The following is a 23,245-nucleotide window of genomic DNA, read 5'->3' as shown; positions in this document are numbered from 1 at the left end:
TAGTGGGAGTGGGTGGGTAGGGGAACAGAGGTGGGGGGAGGGGTATGGGAATCTTTCGGGATAGCATTTGAAATGTAAATAAAGAAAATAAAAAAAAAAAAAAATGGATTCTCAGTGGGAATGAGATACACGAAGCTTTCACCCAAGCCTTAGTTGAAGTTGCATGACATTCACCTGTGTCTCACTGCCAGTCCAATGTCTCATAACACCTCCTACTGGCCCAAATGCCTTGACGATTATATCTTGAGTAACCAGATGTATTTTCTAAAGTTAGTTTGTTATACTTTTATTTTGTCTCCGTGTAAGAAATAAGTATAAGCAAGTTGGGTTTTGTTTGTTTTTGTTTTACATTGTGTCTTCAAGTTAATCTTAAGAATTTAATGTAGATCATATACCTTGATTTTGTAAATGTATTGATGAGAAATTTGTATTCATGAATGAATATTGATTCCACGAATTATAATTTGGAATATAAGTAAGTATTTATTACATTTGCCTAGTTTCCTGTTATAGTATAAAACTGAGTTATGGAATAGTGAGGATAATTTTCTTCCTTATCCATGAACACTTCTTGGCTCAGGTGTTTATCCACCAGCAGAGGGCACAATACACATTTAGATTTGGAACTTCAAACAGTGATGGTCGGTTCCTTCCTGGGTCACCTGCAATCTGTTCATGTGTACTCAGGTCATTCCTAAAAACAGCACAACACAGAATCATTCAGATAATACAGTAAAAATGTGTTTTATTGTTTTGATCATCACCTATAGCTAGAGAAGAAACAAATATCATATCTGTTATGATAAAAATGCAGCCTTATAATTTCAGGAAAGATAGGACTTTTGTAGTTTTAGTAACCATCATATCAAGATGTTTAAAAACTCAACTTATAATCAGATAAAATTAAAATTCTCATATGTAAACAGTGTATAAATATCATAAGTCTAATCTACATGTTATAATTTTGTATCATGACAAATGCAAAATGTACAATGCTTTTCACAAATCATTTATACTCTCTCAAGGGAGTCTGACTTTGAAATTTGTAAAATATTTTTGTTTATTTAAGTCAAGAAATCCCTGGGTTTCACAGATGTCTTCCATTTAAGAAAAGATATTACTGCCCTCAATACAATCCTTTATTGAAAATTTCCTGGCTGAATACTCATGGGTTATAAAAGAACATGATTGGTAGTCCCCAATAAAACCTCAAAGGAGGAAAAGAAAATTGGAATGTCACATTTTGATTAAGCCCTGTCACTTCTACATCTCATATGCATAACCAGAGTGTTTACCTCCTGGTCATATACCAACCCAGAATCAGGAATGAAAACACTTCCTATCACAGTTAGTGTTGGTCTGAGGAAGAATTCATCGCCCCCCCCCACACACGCATACATGCACACACATTTATGTAGATAAAGACAGATAGACACTAGGCCATTGTCTTCGAAATTTGTATAAAACAAAATAAACTATCATTTTGGAGATAGCTTGGTTATTAAAGAGCTTACTGTGCAAGCAGAAAGACCTGTCTTTGGATCACCAGCATGCACATATAAAGATAGGCTGCGTAACTTGTACCTGTAACCTCAGTTCTACGGAGGCTGAGCCATGAGGATCCTTGGAGTCCACTGAGCAGCTAGTGTAACCCAATCAGTGAGCTACAGAGTCAGTGAGAGACCATCTCTTGAAAAATAAACTGAAGACTTCTGGAAGAAGATGCTTGATGTCTGTGGTTTGTAGAAGCACACACATATGTGCAGATGCACCCACAAACACATATAGGCACACATGAACCAAGAACATGTACATTCATACAAACCACATACATGAATGTTCAACTAGCAATAGTGTACTACAGATGTCATTCATTATTTGCCTCATGAAATATCATCATCACTTAATGAGTTTTAAGTAGTATGAAATCACTGGCATTTGATAATTTTTTTTTTCTGATTCATTTTTCCCTTATCATTTTATACAATAAAATGTAAAGCAAACAGTCATCTGTCCAATTTATTTTTCTCCGTGCTCGATTGTTAGAGTAGTTTTCTGTTTATAATACTATATCGAAATATGTATTAGTTGGGAATGGGGAACTGGGGATGGGGTAGGCACTAGAAAGCCTCAGATGCCAGGGAAGCAAGAGGCTCCCAGGGTCCAACAGAGATGACTTTAGCTGATATATGCAACAAAGAGGAGATAGAACCTGCTGAGGGATGGGGCCACCCACTCATCTCAAAATGTTTAACCCAGAAATGTTCCTGTCTAAAGGAAAGACAGGGACAAAAAATGGAACAGAGACTGAAGAGAAGGCCATCCAGAGACCACCCCACCTAGGAATCCAGTCCTATTCACAGACACCAAACCCAGATACTATTGCTGATGCCAAGAAGCGCTTGCTGAGCCCAGTATAGCTGTTCCCTGAGAGGTTCTACCAACATCTGACCAATACAGACGCGGACACTCATAGCCAACCATCAGACTGAGCTAGGGGAAGAGCTAGGGGAAGGACCAAAGGAGCTGAAGGGGATTGCAACCTCATAGGAAGAACAATTTCAACTAACTGGACCACCCAGAGCTCCCAGAGATGAAACAATCAAAGAGTATACATGGAAGGATCGATGACTCCAGCTACATATGTAGCAGGGAATGCCTTATCTGATATCAATGGGAGGGGAGCTCCTTGGTCTTGTGGATGTTTGATGCCCCAGAGTAGGGGTATGCTAGAAGGGTGAGGCAGGAGTGGGTAAGTGGGTAGAGGATCACCCTCATAGAGCCAAAGGTGAGGGGATAGGGGGTGGGATTGGGAGTTGTTGAGGGATAACCAGGCAGGGGTATAACATTTGAAATATAAATAAGTAAAGTTATTAATAAAAAATTAAAACAGCACTGTATTAACAAAAATGTATATTTTCAAATTAACCTTGACTTTCATGTTCTACACTAAAAAAAAAAAAATCTTTGTAGGAGATTAGATAAAAGTCAGACCATTTTAGAATTGAGGTAGGAATAAACATCTGGCTATTAAATTTCTGGGAAATATTTGCCGTGAGATTTTTATTTTTAAACATTGTATTAGTTCTTTGTCTACCGCCTCTGTGAGTACCACTTTGCTAGGAACCTTGGAAATGTTTAAAAAAAAAAGATATTTGATCATGCATAATGGAGATCAGCAGCAGTGTATCTTATCAAATGTAAATAATAATATTGTATATAAGTTTTTATGGCCACTGAAAAACAGATCCAGTATTTCTGGTGCATAGTTGATAAACACTCATTGGTCATAAATGTTTAAGAGACCAAAAAGACACCAGAAGAGATCACTTTGGCTCTTAAACTTGCTTGTGAGATTAAAATGCCCTGGTAATAACACAATAAGTAGTTCAATAATAAAACATTGAGAGGCCAAGTATAAAAAGTGTAATTGCTGACAACCATGCCTTCCTACCCTTCTGCTTTTGGTATTAAAGCAAAAAGGGCTAAGTCAGGATTCAGGTTGCCTGGGTTTAAATTCAAACTCTGTATCCTCATACTGGAAAGTTGGGACCAAAGCTTTCTTAAACTCTCCATGTGTTCCTGTTCCTACCTATAAGTTGACATCAGCAGCACACTTACCTTATTGGGAATCACAAGGAGAGATTAGCTCAGATGTTGCCGTTACAATTAATTTTTTGATCTTAAACCTGTTTTTGTTTTCCTACAATGATATCTTAATAAAAAAGGATATATCTATCCTAAATAATTTGTGCTTCTGTAGTTGAGCTAACATCTTTGTGAATTGACTTCAGGGACACTTCTTTTTTTTTTTTTTTTTTCCACATTTTTACGAAGTTTTATTTACATAAAATGTATCCATATATTTGGGTTCAAGTTTTCAAATAATTTGTTTTGTGGTAGTCTGTCCTGGTGCCTGAACTTGTTGTCGGTTCCAGGGAGATCAGGTTTGGCTGTGCTAATGAGTACATTCTCCTATAGTTACAGAGGAGCACTGCTANTGTTAATTATGAAACTCACCAACACCTCCAAAATGAGTCTACTTCTCAAGTAATATTGAGTGTTTCACCTACAATCTTGTTTGCAGATTTTCCTGGAATATTTTACCTGCTTTTTTTTTTCAGGGACACTTCTTAACTCATCTTTCTCATTGTACACTTTGATAATTTTGACTTAAGCTTTTCTACCTTGACTGTCTTTGCTTCCAATAGGTGAAGCAATGTGAAAAGGCATCGTTTTCCTCTCACGTCCATCTCACAAACTATGTGCAAGAGTAGTGCTATCCTATTACTGTGTCTCTACTTTACATCTTGCATGTTCCAATCTTATTTCTTATATATACACTGTACCTTATAGAAATCACACTTCCTAAAGAAAGTGTGGGGCAGGGGTTGGATATTATCAATAAAAAGTATGGATGATTTACATTGTCCAAATATATTGGCTATTATCAAAATACATTGAAATAAATTCCCAAAGAATTAATAACATTATATTGTGTTCCTTATTAACGACAACTGTTTGATCCACATTGATTGCTGACTGTTGCTTCTCATTTCCAATAGATTCTTAGGGGTTACTGGTGCTATTGATCATTTCCCTTCTATTAGAATACTGACCAGCTTCAATTTCTGCCTTAGGCCCAACACTATTGCAACCTTCTTCATTTTTCTTTTATCTTAACAACATTCCATTCTTCAGGAATACTTCATGGAGGTAACATTCTACCTAAAACAATCTGTGCACTTTCTATAACTTCAGCAACTACAAAATCATGTATTTTCCAAAAATTCTAACAGCTAAATCTATTATGTTATTTCTATTACATTATCCAGTTTTCTGGATAAAACAGGTGGAGTGCTTTTTTTTTCTTTATTTACCCTTACACTTAAAATTATGGTTAACATATATTTGGCAATAAGTACATGCATGGCACTATGGTATGAGTTTGCAAAAGTTAACACATTACACTTTAGCAAAACTTTATGAAATAGGCATAATTATTATTACCACCCATTTCATTCATAAGTAATCTGGGGCAAGAAGAAGTTCAGTAACATCACACACCTCAAACTCATAATATAGAAGCTGGGACCTAAACCCAGATATCTTGGTCCAGAACTTAAACTCTTAAATTATCATTACATTTTTTTTCTGAAATACATACATACATAAATACACACACACACACACACACAAACAGAGGCATATGCACACTAAGAACAAACACATGCACACTCCAGACATGCATATGTGAAAGTAGAGAATAGTTTTGTATAGAAAACAAAACCATCATTCAAGTCAAAAAAAAAAAAAAAAAACCGAAGTAAACATTGGGAAAATCTTATTTATATTTAAATAAGTGCATAAAGGTTTTGGAAGTGAATAACACAAACAGAAAAGACCTGAAACATGGTCCAGTGAAGAGCATCAGGCACACTAATGAGTAGCAATCAGAAAGGCACAGTGAGACGCGGCCTCTGTAGCCCCTGCTCTCCATCATCACCTTCCACTCTCACTGCTGGTGACACTTTACATAAATTATAAGATGCTGATAGCAGGTCTAGTTCCCTATGGGGTGCTTTTCCACTTTTCAATACTCCACAACAGGCATATTTAATCACAGGAGTCCATGCTTCAGAATCTGTTGTTCTACCACAGCTCTCATCCCGAAGCTGACAACAATAAATGTCCCATGCCTCATGCTCTGCCTGCTGCAAGCCATCTTAACTCTGAAAACACTCCTAGCTGCCTCCCATCTTTTCCTTCTTTGTGTTCTTCATTCAGCCCTATACAGAGGCATGGGGGAAAAGGAAAGGGCATAGAGTTAGCTATAAAAATGATAGGTCGTGGGGCTGACTTCAAAGAACTCCAAGTTTCATTACAAAGATTAAAATAGTGCGCACGCATGTGCGCATACACACACATATATATATCATATATATATATATGTATATATATATATATATATATATATATATATATATATATATAATAAGTATCTAACATAATGAAAGTTTCATTCGTCAGAAGATGACAAATTTAAGAACTTTGAAAACTCACCGGTTAAGAACTGGACTTACCACGGATACCTTAGTGCTAAGGGAGCATACAGTGGAGGTGAGTTGATGAGCACTCATGACAGGAGGAATAGTAAAACAGTTTTCAGGAAAGGGTAATTGGAACAATAGATGAGAGATTATTTTAATGGCTTAATTAAAGTTATGTCACTTGAGGTGACAATGCTCCTAACAACATCATAGACAATCTAACAAAAGTACTTGGTGCTGAGCAAAAGAAACTTCCATTTGAGTTGCTGGTCAGGGGAGTCCAGGAGAACTCTTAAACAACATAGGCTCTTGGGACCCTTGGTGCCTTCCAGAAATACAAGGGTTAAGAAACCACAAAATTCAGGCACAGGACTTGGAGGCAGTAACTTGGACCTTATGAGTAAGCCTCCTCTGTGGGTTCTAGCTCTTAGTATCAGCAGTAGCCACACAACCTGCAAGGGAGAGAAGCTACCAGTAATCCTGCCCAATATTATCACATCTCAATGATAGCAAGACTAAATAAAGCAAGACATCCTGAGAGATCTAAGAGTTACATTGATGTGCTGGGGTGACCAAAAGCCACCTAAGTGGATGTTCTTGTTCTGTAGGAGGGAATTCATGTCAGACCCTATAAAATTTGTAACTCCCCATGGCTAGTGATGCCATGCAACCTAGAGGAACACACATTAATTCTTCCTTGTCATTGCATTCTAAATACCCTTATGTCCACAAATAAGTGTGGCTCTCATCCCTTATCGAAGAAACTTTGTCATAACCAAAGATCATTAAAGAAATTCACAACTGGCCAGCACAGAAATCAACTGCCTTTGAGGGTCTGCCTTCAAACAAATACAACACAACCTTCTTACTTAAAACTTGAATGGTGTGTGTGTGTGTGTGTGTGTGTGTGTGTGTGTGTGATTTAGAAAAAAATGTATGGATACTTTAAGAGTTTATGTTCTGGATGGAGATGACTGGGTTTAGGTCCCAGTTTCTTTATTATGAGCTTGAGGTGTGTGACATTGGAGAAATTACCTGACTTCTTCTTGCCCCAATTACTTATGAATAAAATTAGTGGGAATAATAATTATACCTATTTCATAAAGTTTTGTTAAAGTGTAGTATGTTATATATGTAGTTCAGACAACATCAACAAAAGAAAGGATGGAAAGACTGTAAAGATTGTAAGAGCCAGTGGACCCGGATATCAGCTGCAAGAAAATCTCTTCTAAAACAGGAGGAGGAGGAGGAGGAGGAGGAGCTAGAGAAGAAGGAGAAGAAGACAGAGAGAAAAAGAAAATGAAAAGAGAAAAATCTGAGAGGAATTGAAGCAGAAGGAGGAGTAGGTGGTGAATATATTCAAGGTAAGCTATATGACATTTTCGAAGACTTAATGACATCATATTACTATTATAAAGGTTTGAAGTAGAGCATCATGCAACTGAAAAATCGATTTGTACTCACTTCGGGGTTAATAGAGCCACGGAATCCTAATGTTATCTATCTATCTATCTATCTATCTATCTATCTATCTATCTATCTATCTATCATCCATCCATCTATCTATCTATCTATCTATCTATCTATCTATCTATCTATCTATCTACTTACTTATTATTTTGTATGTTTCTCTGTGTGTGTGAGCTACTTTGTCTGTGCTTGTCTGTGTGTAGGCATGTGGAATCAGAAGCCAACATACAGGAGGAGTTTCTCTGATCTATGTGAGTACTGGGTATTTAATTCAAAGTGGCAGGTTTAACAGAAAGAACCTCTACTCTCTGATATTTAGCTGGTCTCTCATGTAAATGTTGGCTTCTAATAGAGATTCTCATGACCTCAGATCAAAGGAAGCCACCCATTTACTATTTAATGGAAAATCTATTTTACATTTATTTTTAGAAAATACAACTCTCTGGGTCTTGTTTATTTCATGAAAGGGTGATTACACTTAATTTACACACTTTTTCCTTTTGAGATGTAAATGCATATGCAGAATTTGTCTCCCAAATAACATTATTTATGCTCTTTTGTCTGACATGAAAGACACATATGCATTATAATACTTAAATGGATTGTTGGTATGAGTTGGAAAAATTTTGGTACACTCCTTAAATGTTAAATAAGTGCCAATATAGTAATACACTGTGTATGAGTGTTAAGTACTAATACATGCTGCATCACAAGGCCACAAGGTGAATGCAAATAGTAGGTAACAATTATTAAGCAACATTTCCACTAATGTGAATGTAATTGAATTTGTAACTTTTATATCAAGTATTTTAAGATAACAGAAAAGTTCTAAAGTGAAGAGAATATATATATATATATATATATATATATATATATATATATATATGAATACACACATGTGAACTGGTACTTAATACTGTAGCTTGGTGCTGTATCACTAGGACTGGCTTCCCTGCTTCCCCTTCCCTGTTGGAAGATTATACTACAGATTTTTCTCCATCAGTACTGGGACCATCAATGTTCCAGTAATTCAGTGAGCCCTATTACTCATAATAAGTAATGTTCTACAAGTAAATGTTCAGGGAGTAGATTTCTTTCTTAGCCACGCTCAGCAAGTGGGGCAATTTCTTGATAGATGGGCTTCTTACCACAAAAGTGCTTGGTACAATATGGAATGCACTTGTACGGTGCAATGATAAGTGTAGCCATCAAAGGCTATTGGAGTCAGTAATCCCCCAGAGTGTTAAGATGAGTGATACTTTGAGAATTTGATGAGAAACTTGCCTCTTTTAATAATAATAATAATAATAATAATAATTATTATTATTATTATTATTATTATTATTATTATTATTATTATTATTGAATCTTTTTTATAATTCAATCATTGTCCCCCTCTGGTCTGCCCTCTGGCTGTTCCTCATCCCATACCTCATCCCTTATCCCCAAGAGGACGTCCCCACCCCCTGACCCCCAACCCCTGGGGCCTCAAGTCTCTCGAGGGTTAAGTGCGTCTTTGCTCACTGAGGCCAGCCTAGGCAGTCCTCTGCTTTATATGTGTCAGAGGCCTCATATTATATCCCTTAGTGTTAAGATGAGTGATACTTGGAGAATTTGATGAGAAACTTGCTTCTTAAAGTGAGCTCTTTGTAAGCTAGGCACTACTTAGACACTTTTAGCAATGCAGGTGTTCAGTTCTCACATCCAGTGGCATTTAAACAAGACTCTCTCACAATCAAAGTTTGAGAGATACTGTTTGAAAACACTGATTAGAAGAAATGAATAAATATTTGTAGAATCTTATGTTCCGTGCAGAAGGAAAGTGTAGAATTGAATGCATGTTTCAATGTTTTGTGTTCCTTTAGGGGGATTCAACACACATACACATACATACACACACAGAATTATTTACTTGAAAATAGCATGAAAACATGGTGGCTTTTAAAAATTACAACTTGGCATGGTAATGCTAATTCATAGTTCTAAAAGAGTGATATAAATAGCCATGTCATTACTAGTTGTTTTGTCTCATTATTCTCAAAATAGTTACTTCTATAAAGCATCTATTAGCCTACTGTCTCTACTTTGTGGCACATTTCTGCATATAACATCTACATTAACTTCACATAGCTTATAGTCTGTAATGTGTACACATTACCTGGACAACCTCAATGTCAAAAGTGTTTATTAAATACATTTCATTTTCTTAACAACACAATTTGTCAATTCTTTCTTTCCACACCCTCCCCATTCCAGCTTTTCCACTCTCACATCTTCTCCATTTCCAAACTGACCTCAAGACGACTGTTCCAGTAACTGAGAAACCAATTGTCTGCACCATCGGTCTATTCCAGTAGTCTCTGAGTATTTCAAAGGTCAACTGAAGTTGAGGAAAACGGTGTCTTAATTTGTAGAGTGGAACCCAAATAATTTCCTGCTGCTTTTAGTTTTTTGATGGCATGTCTGAAAATGTGCATTAATTAATCAAGATGAGTTCAAAATTAGTTATAAGCCTGGATATTTAGTTAATTCTCTTAGCTCTCCATGCCTTGCGCATTAGCTAGATTGTCACTGCAGGTATAATGTTTATCTAGGATCAGGCATGATTATGCTGCAGAAACAATCTAAAATTCACAAAGGCATATTGGGGTATGTTTATTTTGTATTGAGTGTTTATGCCTGTTTCAGATCACCAGTGAGGTCTACTGCTGTCATCATTCAAGGACTCAAGCACGGAGAGGTTTTGTTTTCTGTTTTCATTGCCCTCTGCCATGGCAAGGTTGAGGAACCATTGAAAAGAACCATAAAGTAACTCTAAAGCTAAGCCTATTTATTACATATGCCACTTCTCCCACATTTTATTGTCCAAATCAAGTCATAAGAGCTTGTTTAACTTTAGAGGGATTAAGGAAGTACAGTCCGGCCATATAACCAAAGAGGTAGAACTATATTTGAGTAGCCATAATGTTTTAAACCCAAAAATAAACCAGGTGATATGAACAACAGCTTTTTTTTTTTTTTTAATCACAAGACCTTTGGAACTAGCTGTAGAATAAGACTGGCATGCTAACATTCTACAGGCAGAGGAGAGTACCGAATGCAGGGTGTTCTAAGATTTAAGTATGTGGAGTTGAGAAAAAGTATTTAAGACATTTAGTAACAGTAGAAATAAACAACTAAGATTTACATCTTGTGGAGGTTCTTCAATGTTAGACCAAGATGTTTGCACATGAGTTTTCATATTATCTACCCTAGTCATATTCACATTAGATGGCTCTTCCTGCCTTTCAGTGAGGACCCGCCACGTTAAAGTGTAAATGACATGCTCCTGCAGGGCAGATACATAGAATAGAAGCCCAGGAAACACTTGGGATTATCAGAGATGGGGTTAAGTTATGGGAGTTTAGGGGGTAAAAAAAAACATGAATGGAATCAATCTTGCACTAAATATTTGTAGGCAATCAGAAATAAAAGGGTGGGAAGAAAACTTTTTTTTTTCAAGACAACACAAATGGCTTAATTTCCCCAGGCTTCTTTCATAATGTGAGAGGGAGGAACAGGAGTGTTGGAGAGAAGATAGATCTGGATTTTAGGAATCCTGAAATGTAATGGAAGAGAGGCCAGTTACATGGTACTGAACAATGTCATGCAGTCTTTCATCATATCAACTCCTGTATTTATAGTGGAGTATAATGTATAATATACTGGATCTCTTTAAGCCTGTAGAGTTAATAATTTTCTTTCTGTTTAACCAATAAACAAACACAAAGATTTCAATATTTGGTAGTAAATCAAAGCAGATATACTGAAAGACCATTCTATTATTAATTTACCTCATCTATTTCTCAGATAATTGGTCAAAAGACAATTCCTACATATGCAGCTAGAGCCATGAGTCCCACCATGTGTTTTCTTTGGTTGGTGGTTTGGTCCCAGGGAGCTCTGGAGGTACTGGTTAGTTCATGTTGTTTTTCTTCCTATGGGGCTGCAAATCCCTTCAGCTCCCTGGGTAATCAATGGGAGAGGCCCTTGGTCCTGTGAAGGTTCTATAGCCTAGTATAGGGGACTGCCAGGGCAGGCAAGCAGGAGTGGGTAGGTTGCTGAGGAGGGGGAGGGGGAAGATATAGGGGACTTTTGGAGGGGAAACTAGGAAAGGGTTTAACATTTGAAATGTAAATAAAGAAAATATGTAATAAAAAAGTATATATATATATATATATATATATATATATATATATAATTCTTAATGCAAAGGTGTGAAACTTTTACTGTCCGTTTCAAAGAAATCTTAGTCCCTTGAAAGCCTCAGAACACTCTGTCCATCATCATGGCTATCTTGGTTTATGACTTAAAGAGGTTGTAGGAGGCAAGCCACCTGTCTCTAGTACAGATGGAAAGGTGTCAACTGTTAAATAGCTATGCTATACAAAGATCATATAAGAGAAGGATACATTAAAGTATTGTGAGTTCCACTTCGACTACATTATATTTGCCAGTTGCACCTTGTTAGTATATGTATCCTATAACTTTATTGTAGCCTGTTTCAGGTAGTTTTGTATGTAGCTCTAACATTCATATTAAATTTAGATTAGCATTTAGTGTCCAATCAATCATTTTCTGTGAGACTATGCCAGTTAGTCCACATTTGAGGCAAAAGCAAATTACAGAGAAAGGATAAGAAAGGCTTTCTGTTGGGGTTCATAAATTCATTGGCTCCCCACTCTCCAATTACCCTCCTGTTTAGACGAAGGTATTGAGAGAAATAATTTCAACATATAGTAATTCAAATGTACCCAGGGCAGACTAAGAAATTCTACAGTAAGATATATTGAGCTTAGATTTTCAATCAGTGGCTTTTTCTAAACATAATTTTGAATTATCTCAGTAAAAGTTAAGTCATAATTAATAAAATACCTCATGCTACAGGGTGCTTCGTATCTTGTGCTTAATAAGTCCAGATAGAATAACATTGCTGAGGATTTTACTCTTATGCAAATCATGTGACTTATAGTTTGTACACAGACATCTGGACTTCAAGGAAAAAAAACACATTCCTTTTTCTGCAGATCTTTTAAAATTAGCTAAATACAGTTACTAAAATGACTTAGATTCACCATCAATTAGCTTCATTACCAGTGTTGTTCATCTATAATCCATCTTCCTGTGACATTCTAAAACAGATACAAAACAAATCCTTTTTGCAAAATTGGGTTAGCTTGATTCATTGTAACTAGCCTAATTAGTCTGTAAGAGTTAGAGACATGATTGAGTTGAAGATTCCATTAACCATTTGGGGGAACATAAATAAATATGTCAAAAGAAAAAACATTTTGAGCACCAGGAGGGAAGGGGCAGAAGAGAAGAACATGCAGGAGGGAGGAGAGCCACCATGGGCTAAGAACCAAGAGAACGTGGACCAGAGGGCTTCCCATTTTGAGCTAAGAGCAGCCCTGATGGAACATAGTAAATACTGAGTGATAGCTCAGGGTTATGATAAGAAAGTAGATTCTAACAGCATGGAGGGCAGTCAGCTGCCCAGCTACTGTGCTGCCTGAGATATATTAAAATTATAAAGGCTAAAAAAATATTTTGGACTGATGTCCATACACACACACACACACATACACATACACACACACACACACACACACACTAAATAGCAACCAGAATCACATTGCTCCATTATTCATCAGCTTCCCATAGGACTTAGAATAAAATTGCAGTTTGCTGTGTTTTCCTGTAACCAGGTATTACCTGTTTCTGTAGAGGATCACTCCTGAACTAATACAGTAGTCTCCCAACTATTTTCTCTCCTCCCAACTTGCAACCCCTTTTCCTGGTAGATCTTCCTCCTCATCCAATCCATCATGCTGAGATTATCGCTATCTTACCTAGAATCTTATTCTAACTTGAGCATCCACTGTGTTAAGTCATGAGCACAAATCCTATGCCTTATGTGCTCACTGCTGCCCAAGCCCATCACACAGGAATGGCATGTCTCTCTGATATTCCCTCGACTCAAACTTCTAAAGGACAGATATGTAATTCCTTTTGGACCTTCAATGGCTAACCATGAGAAACCTGCAAGGTCTTATCAGTCTTTCCAAAACACACACTCAATGTGTACATAAGCCAACAACGGATTAACAAATTAATAATCTAAAAATAGAAATAAAGAAAATTAGTCAAGGAAAATTTGAAATCAAAGAATTTTAAATGAGGTTTGTCTTTTGCTCATCTGCATTACCAATAATTCAAAAAGGAACTTCTAATAGATCAGGCAAGTGACACGTGCTGTTATGAAGCATGCTGTATGACTTAAGTCTCCTGGCTCTTATGATCATAAGTTAACAAGGGACTTGGAGGTATAAAAAGTCCCAAAATAGGCAATGCTCGATATCAATTCAAATAGGCAGATATAGAGAAATGGGAACAACCAATCTCTAAAGACTCTATTGTCAAACCAGAAATCACTTCTTCAAGCAAAAATAATGTTTCTTTCTCCTTTCATATAAATAGCAAGGTTTTCATTATTTATTGTTTTTTATCACAAAATGCTGAAAAGATTTATAAGCACAATCGATCAGGCATTCCTCTGATATCCATCAGAGGAAAATGTTTTCATGCTTTCCTCTCAGAAGCAAAACACGACAACATCTTCTATCCATCACAAGTTACAAACACAGTTGTAGATCTTTCATTGGTACTGTGACAATGTGTAAGGGTTCCAAAGTGGAATGAAGAACCCGGAGATGCTGTGAATCTCCCAAATGCAGGGATGTGAGCAGTAATACTACCCAGCCGTGATGCATATGAACCACCACAATGATGAAACCCGCACTAAAGGTGAGGACTGGCACTCATCTCTTTGGTATCAGCTGTTCTTTTCCCTACTCAAAGAGGGAAAAGAATCCCTGACTGGAGACTTAGCCAACTGCCTAAGGCTGATAAGGTCATGGTTTCTGCAGAAGAACCTATAACCGTCACTTTAATAAGCCGGTATAATCCCTAACTGCACTAGAAAAAGTTGTCCTTATACTCACAGATAAGCATATGCCCCATCCCTTGTAGAAGAATATTCTCTGTGTAGTAGAAGAACATCACGGAAAAACCACAATTGTTTAAAATACAGAGAACAAGAGACTATGGAGTGTCCAGGCTCCCTTGCTACATCTATAAAACTAATCCTGAAACTTAGGCTCAAAGAACGTTGCAGAAGATGAGTCAGAAAAACTGCAACAGCCAGAGGAACAGAAAGTCTGAAGTGAGGTTGTGCCTTTCAGAAATGACAGGAACTTACTCCCATGTCTCAAAAGTGTGGCTGCCTAAAATGAGCTGAACATTAACAACATACCCTAGTGTCTTACCTCCATTTTCTATTGCTAAATACCGTAGGCAAACAGCAAGTGGAGAAAAAAAGGATTTACTGGGCTTACACTTTCACACTGTAGTCCATCACTGAAAGAAACTAAGAGAGGAATTCAAACAAAGTAGTGACCTGGAGGCAGGAGCTGATGTAGAAGCCACACTGGGGTTCTGCATACTGGTTTGCTCCTCATAGTTTGCTCAGCCTGCTTTGTGATAAAGTTCAGGACCACCAGCCCAGGGATGTCACCACCCAAAATGGGCTGGGTCCTCCCCATCAGTCACTAATTAAGAAAATGCTCTACAGCCAGATCTGATGCAGGCTATTTCTCAATTGAGGTTTCTACCTTTCAGATAACTCTAGCATGTGCCAGTTGACATAACACTGGCCAGAACAACTAGGTACAGATAAATAAGGACTAAGGTAAGAGAGGGACAATTAGTCTACTCCATGGCTAAGCCCTCTAATTGTTATCCATTGCCAAGTGATCAGCTCTGAAACCAAATACAAGCAAGTCTAATAGAACTGTGCTGATTATATATGGTAGATATGTATATATATATATATATATATATATATATATATATATATATATGGTTGGAGGAAGACAACATAAGAGGGATTGAAGAAAGGAAAGAAAAATGGAAAAATGATGAATTTATGTTTAAATTAAAACATTTTGAAAGAAGCAGCAGTTCTCCTTGAAGATGTGATCACACTAGTAGAGACAGCATAAGTATGCAAATACCTTTGCAGTGATAAAAGTCTGTCTCGTTAGGATATTAGCAGCATTACAAACATAAAAAGCACCCCGACAATTTCCTTACTAATATTCAATAATACATATACTCTTTCAGAGAAGATAACTTATAAAAAATGAGTCATATTAAAATGAAACTTATTATAGTCATTTTTGAGGAGATGGAGACCCAAATAAAGTGTATTTCCCTTTACAATGGCCCTCAAACTGTGGGTTGCAACCCCGAAGTGACCATCAGAAAGCACAGATACTTACATTATGATTTATAGAAGTAGCAAAAATTAAAGTTATAAAGTAGCAATGAAAATAATTTTATGGATGGGATCTGCTTTCGAACATTTTAATCATCTCCCATAGATTTCAGGTTATAGCTGGATCAATATAATTATCAAATCAGGATAACTGTCCCCATATTATGAAGTTGGAGATCAATGCCAAACATAACTAAATCTTATTTCTTAAAACCCACATCAAAACTTCAGTCAAAGAGAAAGAATGAAAGAAATAGGAAGGCCGCTCTATCATGTTGATTAGCAGTTGAGTTTGTGTATTTTTTTAACTAACCACTACCAAATCAATCACAAGCAAATGGTTCTTTCTATGGAAGAAATGGTTCCTGTGGAAGAACATTGTGATCAGTACACTCTGAACCAAAATACAGCAGTCAGGTGGTGTCAGGTAAGATCGTGTTCTCTGTCATTCTGAGGACAACCAAATGGGTTCCTGATGATAACATGTCATAAATGGGCAAATGTAGAATGCCAACCACACTGTGGTGCCAAGTTAAACAAGACACTAACTCCCCAGTGTAATCTTGCTGCTCAGTTATTTGAACGTTAGCATGGGCTGGAAGACATCCATGTGCCAGCACAAAAAAAATACATCAGTAAATTGACGTTTAAACAATCTGAGTCATAATAAGCAATGGAGGGGACAAGAGGAGGCAGGGATATGTTGAATCTATTCTACGTATTGTTCACAAACTGCAGCAGGTAGACCCTTCCTGCAGTTTTCAACTATAGTGACCACAGGTGAATAGAGATGGTACCTTCCATGAGAACTACAGGGCAACAACACATAGTTTATTGGTAATATACTTTATACCATCTGTCATACACCTACTTCATTGTACACAGCAGGGTATCATTTGAAAGCTATATTTTGGTAACTCTAGTAGGTACAATTTTTCCTCATCCCCAACCCCCCCCCCCAAAAAAAAAGAAAGAAAAGAAAAGAAAAGCATATGCCTGTTTCTTAAAGTGAAACTAGATGTGATTTGTCACCAAAGGAATAAAACCCTTTCCTCATTTTGAATAGGGAAACCTGTATTATGATTCTAAACAATAACAACAACAAAATCCCCACAAGATTATTCACATCTACTTGATCACAGAGCTTGCTTTCCAAGACAAATTTATATGCCAGACACAGGAGTGAAATTAGAAAATGTTAATTTAGGTGCAACTGTTAAACTGTGAATTACATCAATGTTTTCTTCCTACTCTGAGAAAACTGACTTATCAAACAGTCTTAAGAAAGCTGTTGATTTTCTCTTAACTTTAGATCTAATTTTTCTTCCTCTTTATTCAAAGTGAAAGGAGAAATGAACAGCGCTTGAGACAAATTCCTTAATTTGAGCAATACAGTTATGCTTTGATTTTAAGATTGATTTTTGATGCTAAGATTTAAGATTTATGAGACTACCATTTCAATTTTATCATGTATGTTTTGCAATTGTTTACTATTGCTCTTATTATATAAATAAGTCTTTTAGTTGAGTTATTCCTCAGTTTTTCTTCAGTCAACTGTGAACAAATACTTCATTCAGCAAGAATGATAGACCCATCAGTGTCAATTCCATTAACATCCAGAGTTTTGTCTGATTTCCTGCTCAAACATGTACCTGGCTTGAACAAATGATTGCAGTAAAGTGAATATGGGATTATTCTTAATTTCATCTTAATTACTCTTTTACTTAAAGCATTTTATCCTTACAAGTTCACACCAGGTCTTTGAAATGAAACAGTGACAAGCTAAGAGGAAGAACACTTCTCGGTCTTGGCAGTGAATAGCTCAGATAGTATTACTTTAGAACTTAGTACAGGGCGCCAATATGAGGCAGTAGTGCAATCACGGTGATATGAGTGAAACTTGAACTGAATGGATGCACCTGTCGCAGCTCCCAGCAATTATCACAGTTTAACAGACAGGAAGTTAAGTGTGTTTTCTTTAAAATTAAACACTGTATATTTTACGTATTATGACAGATATAAAAAAAAACAGGCAATTGATTTGTTCTGAGAAATTGTATCAAAAGATAGCGTAGATGATTGTATCTTCTGCTGTGTTGGATTTTTCAATATACCACACCATTGTAAGAACATGGATATATTCCTATGGGTGTACTCTCCATGCTAGGTACATATGTCAGAGTTCTACAGTAAGCAGGATAATAGAATCATCAAATCTAATATAAAGAAAAGATGTAGAACTAATTATAAAGTTACAGACTTTATTATCTTTATCAGTCCTAAATACATGATAAAGAAAACAAGGACATAAATAATTATATCAACTTTTGCTTCCATGATCATCCATCATCAGCAAAATAATTTAGAAAAAATATAATTGACACTCTTCTGGTTAATTGTTTGCCAAGTTTTCAATTATCTATGTCATTTGTGTAAGCTACTTAGACAGCTAATCTCAGTAATAATAGATTTGTGGACTCCCTTCAGGAGAGATTTATATTTACTATAATGATTAGCAGGTACATAGTTCTCAGGTATTTATGTGTTTCAAAATAATCCTTCTCTTAAAATCAGGAAGTTTGCACACCAAGCTCTAGGTCATGATTCACGGATGTGGCATGGTTTGTATACTGAAACATGCAAAGGAAGTGTGATAAGCAATTCTCTGCTTTCTGTTGAGATCTCAAGTTGTCTGTGCTCCAGAGTTTTAAGTATCTCTAGTATATTGCCCATGGTTTGTAAGGAAAAAGCACATTTTTCATTATGATAAATGTACTGGCTGGTTTTATATCAACTGATACAAACTATATTCATCTGACAAGAGGAATCCTGGACTGAGAAAATGCCCTCATCAGATTGACTTGTGGGCAAGCACATTCTTGATTGATAATTGATATGTGAAATACCAGATTACTAGGAGTGATGCCTCCCCTGTGCTGGTAGTCCTCATTGCTATATGAAGGCAGGTAATACAAGCTACCAGGAGCAAGTAATTCAGCAGCCCTCCTCCATTGCCTCCACATCATGTCCAGCCTTCAGCCTATTGCCCTGACTCCCTGAATTACAAGTTGGAAGATGAAATAAACTCTTTCCTCCCCATGTTGCTTTTGGTCATGGGTTTATTTTTTTAATCACATCAATAAAACCTCTAGCCGGGTGTGGTGGCGCACGCCTTTAATCCCTGCACTTGGGAGGCAGAGGCAGCCGGATTTCTGAGTTCGAGGCCAGCCTAGTCTACAGAGTGAGTTCCAGGACAGCCAAGGCTACACAGAGAAACCCTGTCTCGAAAAAAACCAAAAAAAATATAGGGTAAAAAGAAAGCTGGGAGCCGGGCATGGTGGCACATGCCTTTAATCCCAGCACTTGGGAGGAAGAGGCAGNAACCGACCAACCCAAAAAAAAAAAAAAAAAAAAAAAACCAATAAAACCTCTATCTGTGAGTTACATAATGATATAATTTTACATTCATGGTTCTCATTGAAAACTTTTGAAATGGATTAACCTTTGTCAATGTTCATAGTTTCCAAGTACTTGCGGGAGAGGTTATTCTGTGATTCTTTGACTGCCAGTCAGGAAATTGAGATGTCCAAGGTCTGAATCCACCCACAGAAGAAGCAAATGGTTCATGGCAAGAGAGGTTAACAACCAAGCCCATCCCTTCTCTGTAGCAGCTGTCATATCAAGATGTGAGAAAAAAGCAGAGTTGTATATAGAAGAAAATACCCAACACCTTATGCCCCTGGTTTGTCTGCTCTGGTTTTATGGATCAAAACACTTAGAATATTGGTATAGATTTCTAACTACCTAAATGACAGTATCCATTAAATAAGTGGTTAAACACTTAAGTTCACTTGGTTAAAGCTTTATCACTACATGGATTCTGAAATTAGATAAATAGGTGAATCAAATTGAGTAGGAGTGATAAAAATATAACTTGTAGAATGTCAACCAATAGTCAAAAGTAAAAGTTTAACATTAATTACTATCTTAAAATATCCTACATATATTATACACACCACACACACACACACACACAGACACAGACACACACACACACACACACACACACATATCTATAATAAAAATTAGTGTGATTTGATACCAAGTAAATGTAAGATTAGAATAAAAATACAGCACTGGAAGAAAAAGATGCCCAAAGATCTACCCTTCCACCACACCACATAGTGCAGGATGGGGAAGACATCAATAGACCCCCCTGACTGCTATGTCACATGGGCAGGCTGTAGACACCTAGAGGTCTACTTGCCACCTTACCATGCCAAATGCGGCTGACCATGGCCTTGTAACACAGACTCAAATTATCTTGTATGACATCATCAACAGCGACAAAGGTACATAAACTCTCATTGCCAGATTTTAGATATGTCATCATTTCCTCCCTGCAGAAGGAAACTGTAGTGTTTTACAACTCATTCTTTCTTTCTATTATTTGAGGATTTCATACATTTTTTTAATCATACTCTTTCCAGTCCCCCAACTCCTCCCAGATACTCACCTGCTCCCTATCAATCCAGCTTCATGTTCTTTCTCTTTAGAACAATAACTAAAGGAAAATGCCACTGAGTCCATATCTTGTTGATCAGTTGCTCAGGGCATGAGGCCTGTGCTGGTGTGTGATTGATATCCCTGGTGCCAATCCATTGAAGAGAACTGATTTTCCCTCTTCCAGCAGCTAGTATTAGTGAGTAAATTCTTGGTTAGGGATGTGACTTTGTGCCTACTTCTCATTTGTGCTGTATTCAGTCTAGCTTGAGCTGGTACTGGTCTTATGCATGCTGTCACTGTCCCCATGAGTTCCACAGAGAGTGTGCCTTTGTCCTGTTGTGTCTGGAAATAATGCTCTAAAATCATCTACTGCCTCTGCCTTCTTGCAATCTTTCTACCTCCTCCTCCACATAGACTCTAGACTTTGGGAGGACAAGTGTGATAAAGACATTTTATTTAGGGCTAAACACTCCAAAGTCTCCCAGTCTCTGTACATTACCCAGTTATGAGTCACTGTGCTGGTTACTATCTACTACAAGAAAAGCTTCTCAGAATAGGGTTGAGCAATGCTCTGGAAGATCCACTCTTAATGGCTAACACTCATAGTTTTACAAGGCAGTGTATATGCTACCAAGAGAGAAAAGTAAACATCAGATTCACTCAGCTGCAAATGCTGAGAACTACATTAGTGTCCGGTCCACAAGATATGCCAGTTTGGGCAATAATAATATGTATGTTAAAGAATAACGAATCATGTTTCCATTAGATTTAAGACCCAAACTATGAGACAGAACCCACACCTGATACTCTTAATGTGCCCAAGAATCTGAGACTAGATACGTAACAGGGCCTAGGAGCTAGTGATTTAAATATCGTTGGCCCAGGGAGAGTTGATATTTGGAGACATGGCCTTGTTGGAGTAAGTGTGTCACTGTGTGCATGGGCTTTAAGACTCTCATCCTAACTGCCTGGCAGTCAGTCTCCTTCTGGATGTAGACATCTCAGCTCCTCCTAGACCTTGCCTGCCTAGGCTCTGCCATGCTCCTGCCTTGATGATAATAGACTGAAACTCCGAACCTGTAAGCCAGCCCCAATTAAATGCTGTCCTTATCGATGTCACGTTGGTCATGGTGTCTTTTCACAGCAGTAAAACCCTAACTAAGATGGGGGGAAACCTACTAATTATTATTCTGCTAAAGAACATGGCAATAAAAGGAATCTTTATGACATATTTCTATACCCATCAATCTATTCAGAGTTCTTAAGGACTGTTTTGTTTTCAAAATGAAGTTGAGTGTTTTCCTGTCCTACTGTTCAGCAATAACCATGTGCTGCTAGCAGTCATTCAGTGCTCATGGTTCTATCTGTATCTTAACCACACAAGGGACTTCAATGCTACATGCCTTTACCTGTTACATTGTTTTTTGCTGAGTGTTATTTCCTGTTTTATTCATGCTACCTCTTTTTGTATCTTTCTGTCCTTATCAGACATTTCTAGTGTCAAGGGGATAAATAACAATTAAGTTGGAAGATATGAACTGCATTTATTGTCTTTCATGCTCCCCTTTACTACTTGAGCATTTTAGGTTTTGGTTTTTTCACTGCAAACTTTCCCCACCAATTATTACTGATTCCTAATTAAAAACAAAAACCAAAAAAAAAAAAAAAAACAAGTCTGCTTATTGCTACATGTATGTATGTGGTTTGAGTTTTAGTGATTGTGTTCTCCTGGTCTAGAATGTTTATCTTAAAACAGTGTTTCCAACTTTCAGTGAAATAGGCAATATCTTCAGAAGATGACTTGTAAGTCACTGGCTATAAATAGTAATTGGCCCTTAGCTTATGTTTTTCATATTAATTCTGCTACTGCTTTAGAAGGAATAATCAGGTGGGTGAATCTGAAGGAAAGATCTGTAATATTACTCCAAGAGCAATATCCCATGGAAAAGATACTCTCTAATCCTTATATAAAAGTCTTATAAATAGTCATGAATTACTGACTTCACTCCTGGATTTTTCTTGACTTCAGACTTCTGCGGTTTGTTTCCAAAGCCACACCAGGTCTGCAAATGAGAAGCAATTTCTTGAAAAGAATGCAAGTCAAAGCATTTTCTATTCTCTGCCCAATTTTGATTCTTCATATGTTTCCTGATCAGGCATATTAGGTTTTCGGAAAAATAGCCTTTAAAGCATGTTTCTTTTTAAATATCAACTGGGCAGTACTGTTTCTTCCCTCTTCCTGAATTGTTTGGTTTGGAAGACCAAGTTCAAGTTCACCCCATTTGACAAATTATTTCCCAGCAAGAACTTGTCCTTGTCACTGGCACAGAAGGCATATCCCAGGAGGATGATGAGATGTGTGTGTGTGTGTGTGTGTGTGTGTGTGTGTGCAGCAGATGAGTGATATTAATGTCTTCATGTGATCACAACCCGTGAGAAAGCACTTCTACCTTTAGTGGTCACAGTCTGTGTGTGACGTTTTGGTTTTGGCTTTAAACACACAGTGAAGTTACTAGGGGAGGTTGCAGTAATTCTAATAGTTGTACTTCACTGGCTTACTCTGCAGTTAGATCTAATTGAGTTGATGCCCCAGTTACACAAATGTGTGTATCCTGCCACTTCTTGCTACTGGCCCCAATTTAGGCTAACTTTAATTCATTGATTTTTAACTTTTGTGTGGTATATTTATGAAATTGGAAGTATTGGAAAATGGAGGCCATCTTTGTCCATTTTCAAAGTATTTCATGAATTTTCATAGAAAATTGGAGAGATGCCTTCCTATTTACCACTGGGGGATAGTTCTGTGAAGAGAGTAAAGTGGGTACCATTCAAAGTAACTTCT

This window comes from Mus pahari, chromosome 11, assembly GCF_900095145.1.
Source record: "Mus pahari chromosome 11, PAHARI_EIJ_v1.1, whole genome shotgun sequence".
NCBI classification, from domain to species: Eukaryota; Metazoa; Chordata; class Mammalia; order Rodentia; family Muridae; genus Mus; species Mus pahari.
Note: the sequence above shows the minus strand (reverse complement) of the source record.